Source organism: Mustela putorius, unplaced genomic scaffold, assembly GCF_011764305.1.
Source record: "Mustela putorius furo isolate JIRA1106 unplaced genomic scaffold, ASM1176430v1.1 tig00000743_pilon_pilon_pilon, whole genome shotgun sequence".
Taxonomy (NCBI): domain Eukaryota; kingdom Metazoa; phylum Chordata; class Mammalia; order Carnivora; family Mustelidae; genus Mustela; species Mustela putorius.
The window spans coordinates 4,338,321-4,351,949 of record NW_025421464.1 but is presented as its reverse complement, the minus strand read 5'-3'; the positions used below and the strand labels follow the sequence as shown (position 1 = coordinate 4,351,949).

Genomic DNA, 13,629 nt, shown 5'->3' with positions numbered 1-13,629 from the left:
TGAGACTATAGGTAATTTCATGTATTTTAACAAGCCTTTTTAGAGTGAAATTAGCAGAAACAGTGGTAGAAAGAAGGAATTTGGCCAGTTACAAAAATTTACTTTGTATAGATTTATTTGGCTTATATATTTAGTCTTTTCTTCTGATGTTTCTCTTGTTCCTCTTTGCCCTTTTCCCTTTCTGTCTAGGTCCTGGATGGAATGGAGAGGGGTCCTACTGAACATCTGTTATCTTTTCTGAGACTGGTCAGAGAGTTCTTAAACAGGTCTGTTGTTTATATAGAATACAAATGCAATCTTGTTTTATTAAAAAAATTAATTTCAATTGATAAGAAAAGGATTGAATTAGTTAGAAATAGAGTTTACTTTTTAAAAATAAGGCATTTTGTTCTTAGTGTCCGTGGGGCATTTTAGTTTGGTAGGCTGCATTTTACATGTAAATGGGACCCAGAGCAACTGAATTAAATGAGATCTGCCTATTAGAAAAGCATTTTTTTTAACAGAAAAGCAAGTGAGCCTTACCTTTTTCAGTTATGTTGAATATATGTAACATGGCAGAATTCTTTATTGGTTTCATTGGAAAGTACTAAGAAAAGATTAAAAGCTGAATATCTTATTTGTCTGTGACTCTGGAGGGGAATGGAGGCCTGAGTAAATCCAAGAAGGAAAACATATGGCCCTCTTTCTCATGTTTTCAGAATTTATAACATTGGGGAAAAAGGTACCTTGCAATCTCTGATTCAGAGAAAGACAAGTATATAGAGTTTTGGCATTGTTCCCCGCCCCCCATTCATCTATGTCTTACTCTGTCACCATGAATGAATTTTGTCATTATTCAATCAGATAAAAACCCTAGCATCAATAATTTGCCAAGTTCAAACTTGTCTTCACCTTGGACTCATCTGTTGAACTTGGCAAATTATTGATGCCTTTGCCTCTCTTCCTTCCCTACTCCTCACTCCTTTGTGATTTAATTGGCCTGGGGGTATGACAAGGGTTTTGGAACTTTTAAGAGGTCCCCAGGTGATTCTAAAGTACAGACAATTTTGGGAACCACAACTTTAGCTAAAGCAGATCTGGCCACTATTGCAACTTGTGACTTTTTTTCCATAAATAAGAGGAAAAATATTTTGATTTAAGAACTCCGTGCTTTAGAAATAAGTCAGTCAGAGAAAGACAATTATCATATGATCTCACTGCCAAGCAGAATTTAAGAAACAAGGTAGAGGATCATAGGGGAAGAGGAAAAAATGAAACAAGATGAAGACAGAGAAGGAGGTAAACCATAAGAGACTTAATCTTAGGAAACAAATTAAGGGTTGCTGGAGGAAGCGGGTCGGGGATGGGGTGGTTGGGTGATGGATATTGGGGAGGGTATGTGTTGTGGTCCGCGCTGGGTATTATGTAAGACTGACAAATCACAGACCTGTACCCCTGAAACAATACATTATTATGGTAATTAAAAAAAAAAAAAAAGAATCCGTTGCTTTAAACCTAAATTCTTACTAGAATGTAAGCCCCATAAAAGCAGATACTGTGTCTATATATTTTTTTTAATCATTGTATATTTAGCATTTAGAACAATATCTGGCATATACTGCATACCTAAATATTTGTTGAATGAGTGAATGAACCTGTCAGTCTCCAGTGAGGTGAGAGTATGCTGTTAGTGAATACTCCAGGGGTCTGAGAGAGTGGAGTGGAAAGACCAGCCTCTAGATAGAATCAGACTGCCTGGACTTGAATAATGGCCCTGTCACTTACTAGCAGTATGGTTATAAGCAGATTACTTCTCTGTGCCTAAGTTCCCTCATTTGAAAAAAAAAAGGGGGGGGGGTAATAGAATCTGTTTCATGGGATTGTTGGGCGTACTAATTGAGTTCATAATGCAAAGAGCTTAGAACAGTGCCTGATATATAATCTGTAAGTTGTAGCTACTGAAAAATTCCAGACACCCTGGATTCTCTGCCTTTTGGATAATTTATCTGTAGAATACTGTTTGAAGGCTAAGTCAGAATCATGAAAACAGTTGCATTAGATATAGTTAAGGTTTGACGAAGGTGTTGGGTTTGTTTGTTTTTTTTTTTTTTTTGGTCAACTTAATGAGGTGTAATTTACACACAGATTATCCATTTTATTTATTTATTTTTACTTGCATCCATTTTTTTTTCTTTTTTCTTTTCTTTTCTTTTTCTTTTTTTTTTTTTTTTTAAAGATTTTACTTATCTATCTGACAGAAAGAGTGCACAAGCAGGGGGAGCAGCAGGCAGAGGAAGAGGGAGAAGCAGGCTCCCCAATGAGCAGGGAACCCGATGGGGGGACTTGATCCCAGGATCCTGGGATCATGACCTGAGCCAAAGGCAGTAACCAACTGAGCCACCCAGGGACCCCCCCCGCATCGATTTTATTTTATTTTAGTTTAGTTTTTTTTTTAAGATTTTATTTATTTATTTGACAGAGATCACAAGTAGGCAGAGAGGCAGGCAGGGAGAGAGGGAGAAGCAGGCTCCCCACTGAGCAGAGAGCCAGTACCCTGGGATCATGACCTGAGCCGAAGGTGGAGTCTTTAACCCACTGAGCCACCCAGATGCCCCCCCCCCAACATCGATTTTAAAGTGAAACATGTTTCAGTGGGTTTTGACAGATGTATTTATTAGTTTATACCGTTTATTATGAAACAGCCACTACAACCAAGATACAGAAAATTTCCATCTCCCTGATGTTTCCTTATACTCTTTTGCAGTGTGTCCATCCCAGCACCCCCACCAATATATTGCTTTGCACTTTCAAGAGTTCTAGAAATTCACACATTATGTTCTCTTTTGTGTCTAGCTTCTTTCCCTCAGCATAGTTTTGATATGTATCCATGTTTTTGCATCTGTCAGTAGTTCATTCTTTTTTTTAATGCCGAGTAGTATCTTGTTGTATGGATATAACATATTTATTTATCCATTTATCTTTTTTTTTTTTAAAGATTTTATTTATTTATTTGACACAGAACACAAGTAGGCAGAGAGGCAGGCAGAGAGAGAGAGAAGCAGGCTCTGCACTGAGCAGAGAGCCCGATGCGGGGCTCAATCCCAGGACCCTCGGATCATGACCTGGGCCGAAGGCAGAGGCTCTAACCCGCTGAGCCACCCATGCGCCCCTATCCATTTATCTTTGATGGACATTTGGGTTGGTTCCAGATTGATGATTGTGAATAAAGCTGCTGTAAGCATTTTTACACAAGTCTTTGTGTAGACATATTTTCATTTATTGTTGGGTAAATCCCAGCAATAGAATTTCTGGGTTGTATGGTATATCTAACTTTTTAAGAAACTGCCAAACAGTTTTACTTGTTTTTTATTTTTTTAATTTTTTAAAAAGATTTTATTTATTTATTTGACAGAGAAAGAGAGAGATCACAAGTAGACAGAGAGTCAGGCAGTGGTGTGGAGGGAGCAGGCTCCCTGCCAAGCAGAGAGCCTGATGCGGGGCTTGATCTCAAGACCCTGAGATCATGACCTGAGCTGAAGGCATGACCTGAGCTACCCAGGCACCCTTGCCAAACAGTTTTAAAGGAGTGAATGTTCAGCAGGATATCTGTCCATTAGTTATCTATTGTTGCATATAACCACTTACCACAAATTTAACAGCTTAGAACAACACATATTTATGGTGGCAGAGTTTCCATAGGTCAGGAATCTGGGTATAGCTTAGGTGAGTCCTCTGTGTTGGAGTCTCTCAGAGGCAGTAGTTAAGCTGCTAGGTAGGGCTGGAGTCTCATTTTAGTGCTGGAATGAGGAAGGAACTGCTTCTGAGATCATTTGGTTATTGGGAGAATTTACTTCCTTAAGGGATGTTGAATTAAGAGCCTTGGTTTCTCGCTGGCTATGAGCTGGAAGCTACTTACTATCAGTTCCTTGCCATGTGACTTCTCCAGTTTGGCATGCTGAGAAGGCAATAATTAACGTCTTCTCGGGGATATAGAAGTCACCATCTTTTATAATCTAATCATGGAAGTGACATCCCATCATCAACATCTGTTATAAGCAAGTCACTAGCTTGCTTAGCCCACACTCATGGGGAGGAGATTACACAAGGATGTGAATACTGGAATAAATTAGTGGCCATCTTAGAAATACTTCTCCCAGGGAGAAGGGGGGTGGGGTTATGGACATTGGGGAGGGTATGTGCTATGGTGAGTTCTGTGAAGTGTGTAAACCTGGCGATTCACAGACCTGTACCCCTGGGGATAAAAATATATTATATGTTTATAAAAAAAAAATTAAAAAAAAAAAAAGAAATACTTCTCCCAAAGAAGGCATGGCTTAATGCCTGGCTAGGTCTAGATAGGACTGGGGGGAAAAGTAACTTGTGAAAATTTCTTTACCTTTCCTTTATCAAACTGTATGCCTTTCTTCCTCCTGTCTTTCACATCAGCCTCTCCTACTTCAAGAACAAGGTCACACTCACAGTGAGATTTTTATCTTGGCTATTCTTGTTTTTGAGAGATTCAACTAAGACCTCTTCCTGAATCGTTTAGTGTTTATATATTATTTATATTTATTTATTTATTAAAGATTTTATTTATTTATTTATTTATTTGACAGACAGAGATCACAGGCAGGCAGAGAGGCAGAAAGAGAAAGAAGGGAAGCAGGCTCTCTGCTGAGCAGAGAGCCTGATGCGGGGCTTGATCCCGGGACGCTGGGATCATGATCTGAGCCGAAGGCAGAGGCTTTAACCCACTGAGCCATCCAGGTGCCCCTATTTATTTATTTTTAAAGATTTTATTTATTTATTTGACAGACAGAGATCACAAGTAGGCAGAGAGGCAGGCAGAGAGAGAGGAAGGGACGCAGGCTCCCTGCTGAGCAGAGAGCTTGATGCAGGGCTTGATCCCAGGACCCTGGGATCATGACCTGAGCCAAAGGCAGAGGCTTTAACCCACTGAGTCACCCAGGTGCCCCAGTGTTTATATATTATTTAAAAAAAAAACATTTTATTATGGAAATTGAGACAGATACAAAAGTAGAATACTTTTATGAACCTCTATGTACTTTTACCCACCTTCAACAAATTAAGTTTTTTTTTAACCTATCTTTTATGTATAATTTACATACAATAAAATGCACTCATTTTATTTTGTATTTACTTTGCATTTTGTCAAATGTTTGTATTCTACCAATCAAGCTGTAGAACATTTTCACCCCAAGTTACCTTGTGCCCCTGTTTAATTAATTTCCACCCCAGTCCCAGGCCAAGTACCCATCTGGTTTCTATTGCTGTTCATTTTGCCTGTTCTAAAATGTCACAGAAATGTTTGGACTCTTTTGATAATCAGTAAGTTTTGAGATTCACCCATATTGCACATGCCAGTAGCTCAGTTTTTCCAACCTTGGCACTATGGACATATTGGGCTGGATAATTTGTTTTTCAGACTGCCATGTGCCTTGTAGGATATTAACATCCCTGACGTCTGTCCACTATATGCCGGTAGCACTCCCCTTCCCTCCTTTGATTGTAGCAATCAAAAACGTCTCCACATTGGGGCGCCTGGGTGGCTCAGTGGGTTAAAGCCTCTGCCTTTGGCTCAGGTCATGATCTCGGGGTCCTGGGATCGAGCCCCACATGGGGCTCTCCGCTCAGTGGGGAGCCTGCTTCCTTCTCTCTCTCTGCCTGCCTCTCTGCCTGCTTGTGATCTCTCTGTCAAATAAATAAATAAAATTTAATAAAAAAAAAAACGTCTCCACATTGCCACTTGTTGGGGACAAAAATCCTCTTCTTTTACTGGTAGATAATCCTTGTGATAGTTGCTCCTTTTTATTGTTGGGCAGTATTCCACTGTATGGGTGTACTACAGTTTATCCATTACTAATTGATAAATATTTGGGCTGTGTCCAGTTTACTTTCAGTTTCAGTCTCATATGGATAAAGTTGCTAGTAACTTTCTTAAGAATTCTTTGTATAGACATGTTTTTATTTATTTGGGATAAATATCTAGGAGTGAGATTGCTGGATCTTGTGATAAGTAAGTGCTTAACTTTATAAGAAACTGCCAAATTGTTTGTACATTTTTATGTTCCCACCAGTATGAGAGTTCCAGTTGCTCTAGATCCCTGTCAACATTTGATATTATCTTTTTTTTTTTTTAAGATTTTTATTTATTTATTTTGAGAGAGAGAGCATGAGAGGGGAGGTCAGAGGGAGAAGCAGACTCCCCATGGAGCTGGGAGCCAATGTGGGACTTGATCCCAGGACTCTGGGACCATGACCTGAGCCGAAGGCAGTTGCTTAACCAACTGAGCCACCCAGGTGCCCCTGATATTATCATTCTTTTAATTTAAGCCGTTATTTTAGGTGTGTTATTTCTATGTAGCTTTAATTTCCATTTTCCTGATAACTGATAATGTTGAGCATCTTTTTATGTGGTTGTTGTAAAGTGTTCAAATCTTTTGCCTGTTTTTCATTGCGTTGTTTGTCTTATTATTGAGTTTCCTTTGTCTTTGCCCTATGTGTGCATAAACATACACAATTACGGAATGCCTGGGTGGCGCAGTCATTAAGCATCTGCCCTTGGCTCAGGTCATGATGCCAGGATCTTGGGATGGAGTCCTGCATCAGCCTCCTTGCTCAGCAGGGAGCCAGCTTCTACCTCTGCCTGCCACTCCCCCTGCTTGTGCACTGCCCCCGCCAATGAATAAATAAAATCTTTAAAAAATAAACATACACAATTAAGAAAATTGAAATAATATAGTTTATGTAGTTTCATATTTAAGACATTTAAAACATTTCTCGTGATGTTAAATTTTTTTTAAGATTTAAGCAGACTCCCCACTGAGCAAGGAGCCTGATGCGGGACTCGATTCCAGGACCCTGGAACCATGACCTGACCCAAAGGCAGATGCTTAACTGACTGAACCACCCAGGCATCCCTCATAATATTAAATATTTCGAAAAAGATGAATCTTAATGGAGAAGCAATACCTGAGAGAGGGTCTTCACGAGAATTCCACTATGTTGGCACAATTTTCTTGAACTTGTCAGCCTCCAGAGAACTGGGAGAAATAAATTTCTGTTGTTTATAAGCTACCCAGTGTGTGGTACTTAGTTAAGCAGCTCAGACAGACTCAGACAATTGTGAAATGAGCATTTAATAAATTTTTTTTCCAAATATTTGACCAGTTTGTCCTAAACTACAAAATTGTCCTCCCCCACAAAGGAATGTGACACAAAATTCATCAATGAACAATCACAAGTAAGTAAAGAGTCACTAACAGCAGCCCACAAAGTGTAAGATAGTATTTGCAATTCATATATCTGATAACGGATTTGTATATAAATTATATCAAGAACTCAGTATAACCAGAGACAGAGAAGAAAAGAAGGACACTACATAATCATAAAGGGAACAATTCAACAAGATTGCATCAACAGATAGTTCATCTAACCAGAAAATCAACAAGGAAACAGTGGCTTTGAATGACACATTGAACCAGATGGATCCAACGGATATATTCAGACTGTTTCATCCTGAAACAGCCAAATAAATAGTCTTTTCAATAGCACAAGGAACATTCTCCAAAACAGATGACATGTCAGGTCACAGAACAAGTCTCAACAAATTAAAAAATGTTGAAGTCATCCAGTGCATCTTTTCTGATCACAATGCTATGAAACTAGAAATCAGTCATAAGAAAAAATTGTAGAAAGAACACAAATAATGGAGGTTAAATAACATAGTACTAAACGATGAATGGGTCCACCAAGATACCAAAGAGGAAATTAAAGAATACATGGAGAGAAATAAAAATGAAAATGCCAGAGTCCAAAGTCTTTGGGATGCAGCAAAAGCTGTTCTAAGAGGGAAGTTTATAACAATATAGGCCAGCTGCAAAAAGCAAGAAAAATCTAAAATAAGCAACCTAACCTTACCTCTGAAGGAGCTAGCAAAAGAACAAGTAAAACTCAGGACGAGTAGGAGGAAGGAAATAATAAAGAATAAACAGAAATAAATGAAATAGAAACAAAAAACAATAAAACCAATTAACAAAGCAGAGCTGCCTCTTTGAAAAGATCAACAAAATTGATAAACCTTTAGCCAGACTCACAAGGAGAGAGAGAGAGAACTCAAACAAAATCAGAGATAAAAGAGGAGAAATAACTGATGCCACAGAAACATAAAGGATTATAAGAGAATATTATGAAAAATAATATGCCAACAGATTGGACCTCCTAGAAGAAATAGATAAATTCCTAGAAACATAACCCCCCAAAACTGAATCAGGAAGAAATAGAAAATTTGAACAGAATGATTAACAGCAATGAAGTTGAATCAGTGATCAGATAATTCCCAACATATAAAAGTCTAGGACCCAATGGCTTCACAGGTGAATTTTATTAAACGTTTAAAGAAGAGTTAATACCTATCCTTCTCAAACTATTTGAAAACATGTAAGAGGAAGAAAAATTTCTAAATTCATTCTATAAAGCCAGCATTACCCTCACCCTAAAACCAGATAGAGACACCATAAAAAAAAAAAGAGGCCAACTATGGGCCAGTATCTCTGGTGAACATAATGCAAAATCCTCAACAGAATATTAGCAGGAATGCCTGGATGGCTCAGTCAGAAGAGCATGTGACTCTTTATCTCAGGGTTGCAAGTTCAGACACCACTTTGGGTGTAGAGATTACTTAAAAATATATTAGCAAAAAAATTAACAAACCAAATACAACAATATATTTGAAGAATGATTCACTATGATTAAGTAAGATTTATTCCTGGGATGCAAGAGTGACTCAGTATTTGCAAATCAATCAATGTAATACATCACATCAGTAAGAGAAATTATAATGATATATGATCATTTCAGTAGATGCAGGAAAAGTGTTTGACAAAGTACAACATCCATTCTTGATAAATACCTTCAACAAAATGGGATTAGGGGGATTATACCTCAACATTATAAAGGCCATATATGCAGCTAATTTCATAATGGTAAAACTGAGAGCTCTTCCCCTAAGATCAGGAATAAGGCAAGGATGTTTGCTCTTACCACTTTTATTCAGCATAGTGCTGGAAGTCCTAGCCACAGCAATCAGACAAGAAAAAGAAATAAAAGGCATCCATATTGGTAAGGAAGAAGTAAAACTGTCACTATTTGCAGATGTCATGATATATATATAGAAAACCCTGGGATACCTGGCTGCTTAGTCTGTAGAGCATGGGACTCATGCCCCATATTAGGCATGGAGCCTACTTAAAAAGAAACAAAAACAACCGCAAAGACTCCACCAAAAAATGACTAGAACTGATAAATGAGTTCAATAAAATTGCAGGATATAAAATTAATATATGGAAATCCATTGCATTTTTATACACCAATAATGAAGTAGCAGAAAGAGAAACTAAGAAAACAATCCCACTTACAGTTGTAACAAAAAGGATAAAATACCTAGGAGTAAACTTAACCAAGAAGGTAAAAGACCTGTATTCTGAAAACTAGAAAACACCGATGAAAGAAAGTGAAGATGACACAAACAAATGGAAAGATATTCCATGCTCATGTATTGGGAGAACCAGTGTTAAAATGTCCATACTACCCAAAGCAATATACAAATTTCGTGCATCCCTAGCAAAACAGCACCATTTTTCACAGAACTAGAACAAATAATCCTAAAATGTGTATGGAACTACAGAAGACTCCGAAGAACCAAAGCAGTCTTAAAAAAGAAGAATAAAACTTGAGGTATCACAATCCAGATTTCAAGATATACTGTGAAGCTGTAGTAATCAAAATAGTGTGGTACTGGCAGAAAAGTAGACACATAAAACAATAGAACAGAATAGAGAGCCCATAAATAAACCCACACTTATGTGGTCAATTAATCTATGGCATATGAGGCAAGAATATGCGATGGAAAAAAGTCCCTTCAACAAATTGTGGTAGGAAGACTGGATAGCTATATGCAAAAAAATGAAACTGGACCACTTTTCTTTCACCATACACAAGAATAAACTCAAAATGGGTTAAAGACTTAGCTGTGAGACCTAAAACCAAAAAAGTGCTAGAAGAGAGTGCAGGCAGTAATTTCTCTGACATCAGCTGTTTGGCAGTGTTTTCCTAGATAATGTCTCCTGAGGCAAAAGGAAACAAAAGCAAAAATAAACTATTAGGATAAACTATTATCAAAATAAAAAGCTTCTGCACAGCGAAGGGAAAAATTAACAAAACAAAAAGATAGCCACTGAATGGGAGAAGATAATACAAACAACATATCTGATAAGAGGTTAATATCCAAAATGTATAAAGAATTTACACAACTCAACACACACACACAAAACAAAAAACACAAATAATCCAGTTTAAATAAGGGCAGAAGACATGAACAGACATTTCTGCAAAGAAGACATCCCCATGGCCAACAGGCACATGAAAAGATGCTCAGCATCACTCATTATCAGGCAAACACAAATCGAAACCACAATGAGATACCACCTCTCACCAGTCAGAATGGCTAAAAACAAAACACAAGAAACAAATATTGGCAAGGATGTGGAGAAAAAGGAACCCTCGTGCACTAATGGTGGAAATGCAAACTGGTGCATCCATCTCGGAAAATTAAAAATAGAATTAGTATATGATCTAGTAATTCCACTACTGGGTATTTACCAAAGAATATGAAAACACTAATTCTAAAAGATATGTGCACCCTGTGTTTGTTGTAGCATTATTTACAATAGCTAGATTATGGAAACAGCTCAAGTATCCATCAATAGATGAATGGATAGGTTGCAGTCAGTTAAAGTCTCTGACTGTTGGTTTCAGCTCAGGTCGTGATCTCAGGGTCATGAGATCCTGTGTCGGGCGCTGCTTGGCGGAGAGTCTGCTTAAGAATCTCTCTCCCTGGGGGCACCTGGGTGGCTCAGTGGGTTAAAGCCTCTGCCTTCGGCTCGGATCATGATCTCAGGGTTCTGGGATCGAGCCCCGCATCGGGCTCTCTGCTTGGCAGAGAGCCTGCTTCTTCCCTTCTCTCTCTGCCTGCCTCTCTGCCTATTTGTGATCTCTTTCTGTCAAATAAATAAATAAAATCTTTAAAAAAAAAAAATCTCTCTCCCTGTCCCTGTTGCCCCTCCCCCGGCTCTCTCGCTCTCTTTGTTTTTCTCTTTCAAATAAATCTTTTTAAAAAGTAGATGAGTGAGTAAAGATGTGATCTATATACACAACAGAATATTTTCTATAAAAAATGAAATTTTAACATTTGCAACAACATGGATGGATCTAGAGGGTACAGTGCTAAGTGAAATAAGTCAGTCAGAGAATAACAAATACCATATGGTTTCATTCAAATGTGGAATTTAAGAAACAAAACAAATGAACAAAGGAAAAAGACAGACTCTTAAATGTAGAGAATATACTGGTAGTCACGGGGATGGGGGGGATGGATAGATGGCTGAAATAAGTGAAGGGGATTAAGAATACACTTATTTTGGGGCGCCTGGGTGGCTCAGTGGGTTAAGCCGCTGCCTTCGGCTCAGGTCATGATCTCAGGGTCCTGGGATCGAGTCCCGCATCGGGCTCTCTGCTCAGCAGGGAGCCTGCTTCCTCCTCTCTCTCTCTGCCTGCCTCTCTGCCTACTTGTGATCTCTCTCTGTCAAATAAATAAATAAAATCTTTAAAAAAAAAAAAAAAAAAAAAAAAGAATACACTTATTTTGATGATCACTGAGTAATGTATAGAATTAGTGAATCACTATATTGTACACTTGAAACTAATATAATATTGTATGTTAATTATACTGGGATAAAAATAAAAGAATGATAAAATGTTAAAGATTAGAAAAATATATATCGAGAACTCATATATGGGTCACCTGGATGGCTCAGTCGGTTAAGCTGCTGCCTTCGGCTCAGGTCATGATCCCAGGGTCCTGGGATCAAGTCCCACATGGGGCTCCTTGCTCAGTGGGGAACATGCTTCTCTCCCTGCCTGCTTGTGCGTGCATTCTCTCTCTCTCTCTCTCTGACAAATAAATAAATAAATAAAATCTTAAAAATAAAATAACTCATATAATTCAGTAATAGTCAAATATCCCAATTTTTTAAAAAAAAGTTGGCAAAGAATTTGAATAGATATTTCTCCCAAACAAATCATGCTAGTGTCAAATAAACATGAAAATATGCTCAACACCATTTGGCACTAGGGAAATGTAAATCAAAATCACAATGAGATACTATTTCATACCCACCAGTATAGCTATAATCAGAAAAGTAGTAACAAGTGTTGGTGAGGATGCAGAGAAATTGGAACCCTTGTACATTGCTGGTTGGAACATAAAATGGTGTAACAGCTTTGTAAAACAGTTTGGCAGTTCCTCAAAAGGTTAAACATAGAACATGTGACCCAGTAGTTTTACTCCTAGGGTGTGTGTGTGTGTGTACACATACATACCCAAGAGAAATGAAAACATCCACACAAAAACTTGTATATGGGGGTTCTGGGTGGCTCAGTTGGGTAAGTGGCTGCCTTCGGCTTGGGTCATGATCCTAAAGTCCTGGGATTGAGCCCCATGTCAGGCTCCCTGTGGGGAGTCTGCTTCTACCTCTGCCTCTGCCTGCTGCTCCCCCTGCTTGGGCTCTCTCTGTCAAATAATTAAATAAAATCTTTAAAAAAAACCAACTTGTATACAAATATTCATAGCAGCATTATTCATAATAGTGAAAAGTGGAGGCAAATCAAATGTCTATCAACTGATAAATGAATGGAAATGGAAATCTGATATTTTTTGGTGAGGAGTATTGTTTGGTAATTTAAGTAACTGTTAATTGCTACAACACTTGAAAATACTATTGCTGGGCGCCTGGGTGGCTCAGTGGGTTAAGCCGCTGCCTTCGGCTCAGGTCATGATCTCAGGGTCCTGGGATCGAGTCCCGCATCGGGCTCTCTGCTCAGCAGGGAGCCTGCTTCCTCCTCTCTCTCTCTGCCTGCCTCTCTGCCTACTTGTGATCTCTCTCTGTCAAATAAATAAATAAAATCTTTAAAAAAAAAAAAAGAAAATACTATTGCTAAGTGAAAGAAGATAGTCACAAAATACCAGTTATTATATGGTTTCTATTTTATGAGATATCTAGAACAGACAAAGCACCTCGACCCTAGACTAAAACTCTTTACCCTATTATAGGTGGATTTATCCCATTAAATTAACAACAGAATTGTTGAGCATATTAACATACTAGTTGATAGTACTCAGATGAAGATGATGATTAGTAATAGTTCATCTTTATTTCATATTTTATAGATCTTTTCAATATTTTATAAAAAGTAGCATTTATTCAGTACTCTTTATTCAATAAAAAAGCAACGTTGACTAAATTAAAAAGTAATATGGAAAGAAAAAAAATCAATCACAATACCAAGTAATTGATATAGTTAATTGTTAAGGATAAGGAGCATAATATTCCATTCCTTAATAAGGTGATTAAGATAGTATTAGGGTTATGAGTTAGGGATGGGGTTAGTGTTAATCATCATGCAGAATGGCTGTGAGGGAGTAGACATGGTAAGTAGCCAATCCCTGATGGCTATGTAACGAGAGTAGGGATGATCTTGTACCTTTATAGACACTTCCTGGGTGTTGGATAT

At 38.0% G+C, this 13,629-nt stretch overlaps 1 protein-coding gene across 10 annotated transcripts in view; it reads left to right on the top strand.

The window, feature by feature from the left end:
- The window catches only part of NCOA6 (nuclear receptor coactivator 6), a 102,647-nt gene that overhangs the window by 14,675 nt on the left and 74,343 nt on the right, over positions 1–13,629 (top strand). For 9 of the 10 annotated variants that reach the window (XM_004746579.3, XM_004746583.3, XM_004746582.3 and 6 more), the window contains one exon: positions 190–266. The exons of the other annotated variant lie outside the window; for it this stretch is intronic. The gene's annotated coding sequence lies outside the window, so the exon portion shown is untranslated. The remainder of the gene's footprint in view (positions 1–189; positions 267–13,629) is intronic. 10 annotated transcript variants of the gene reach the window in all.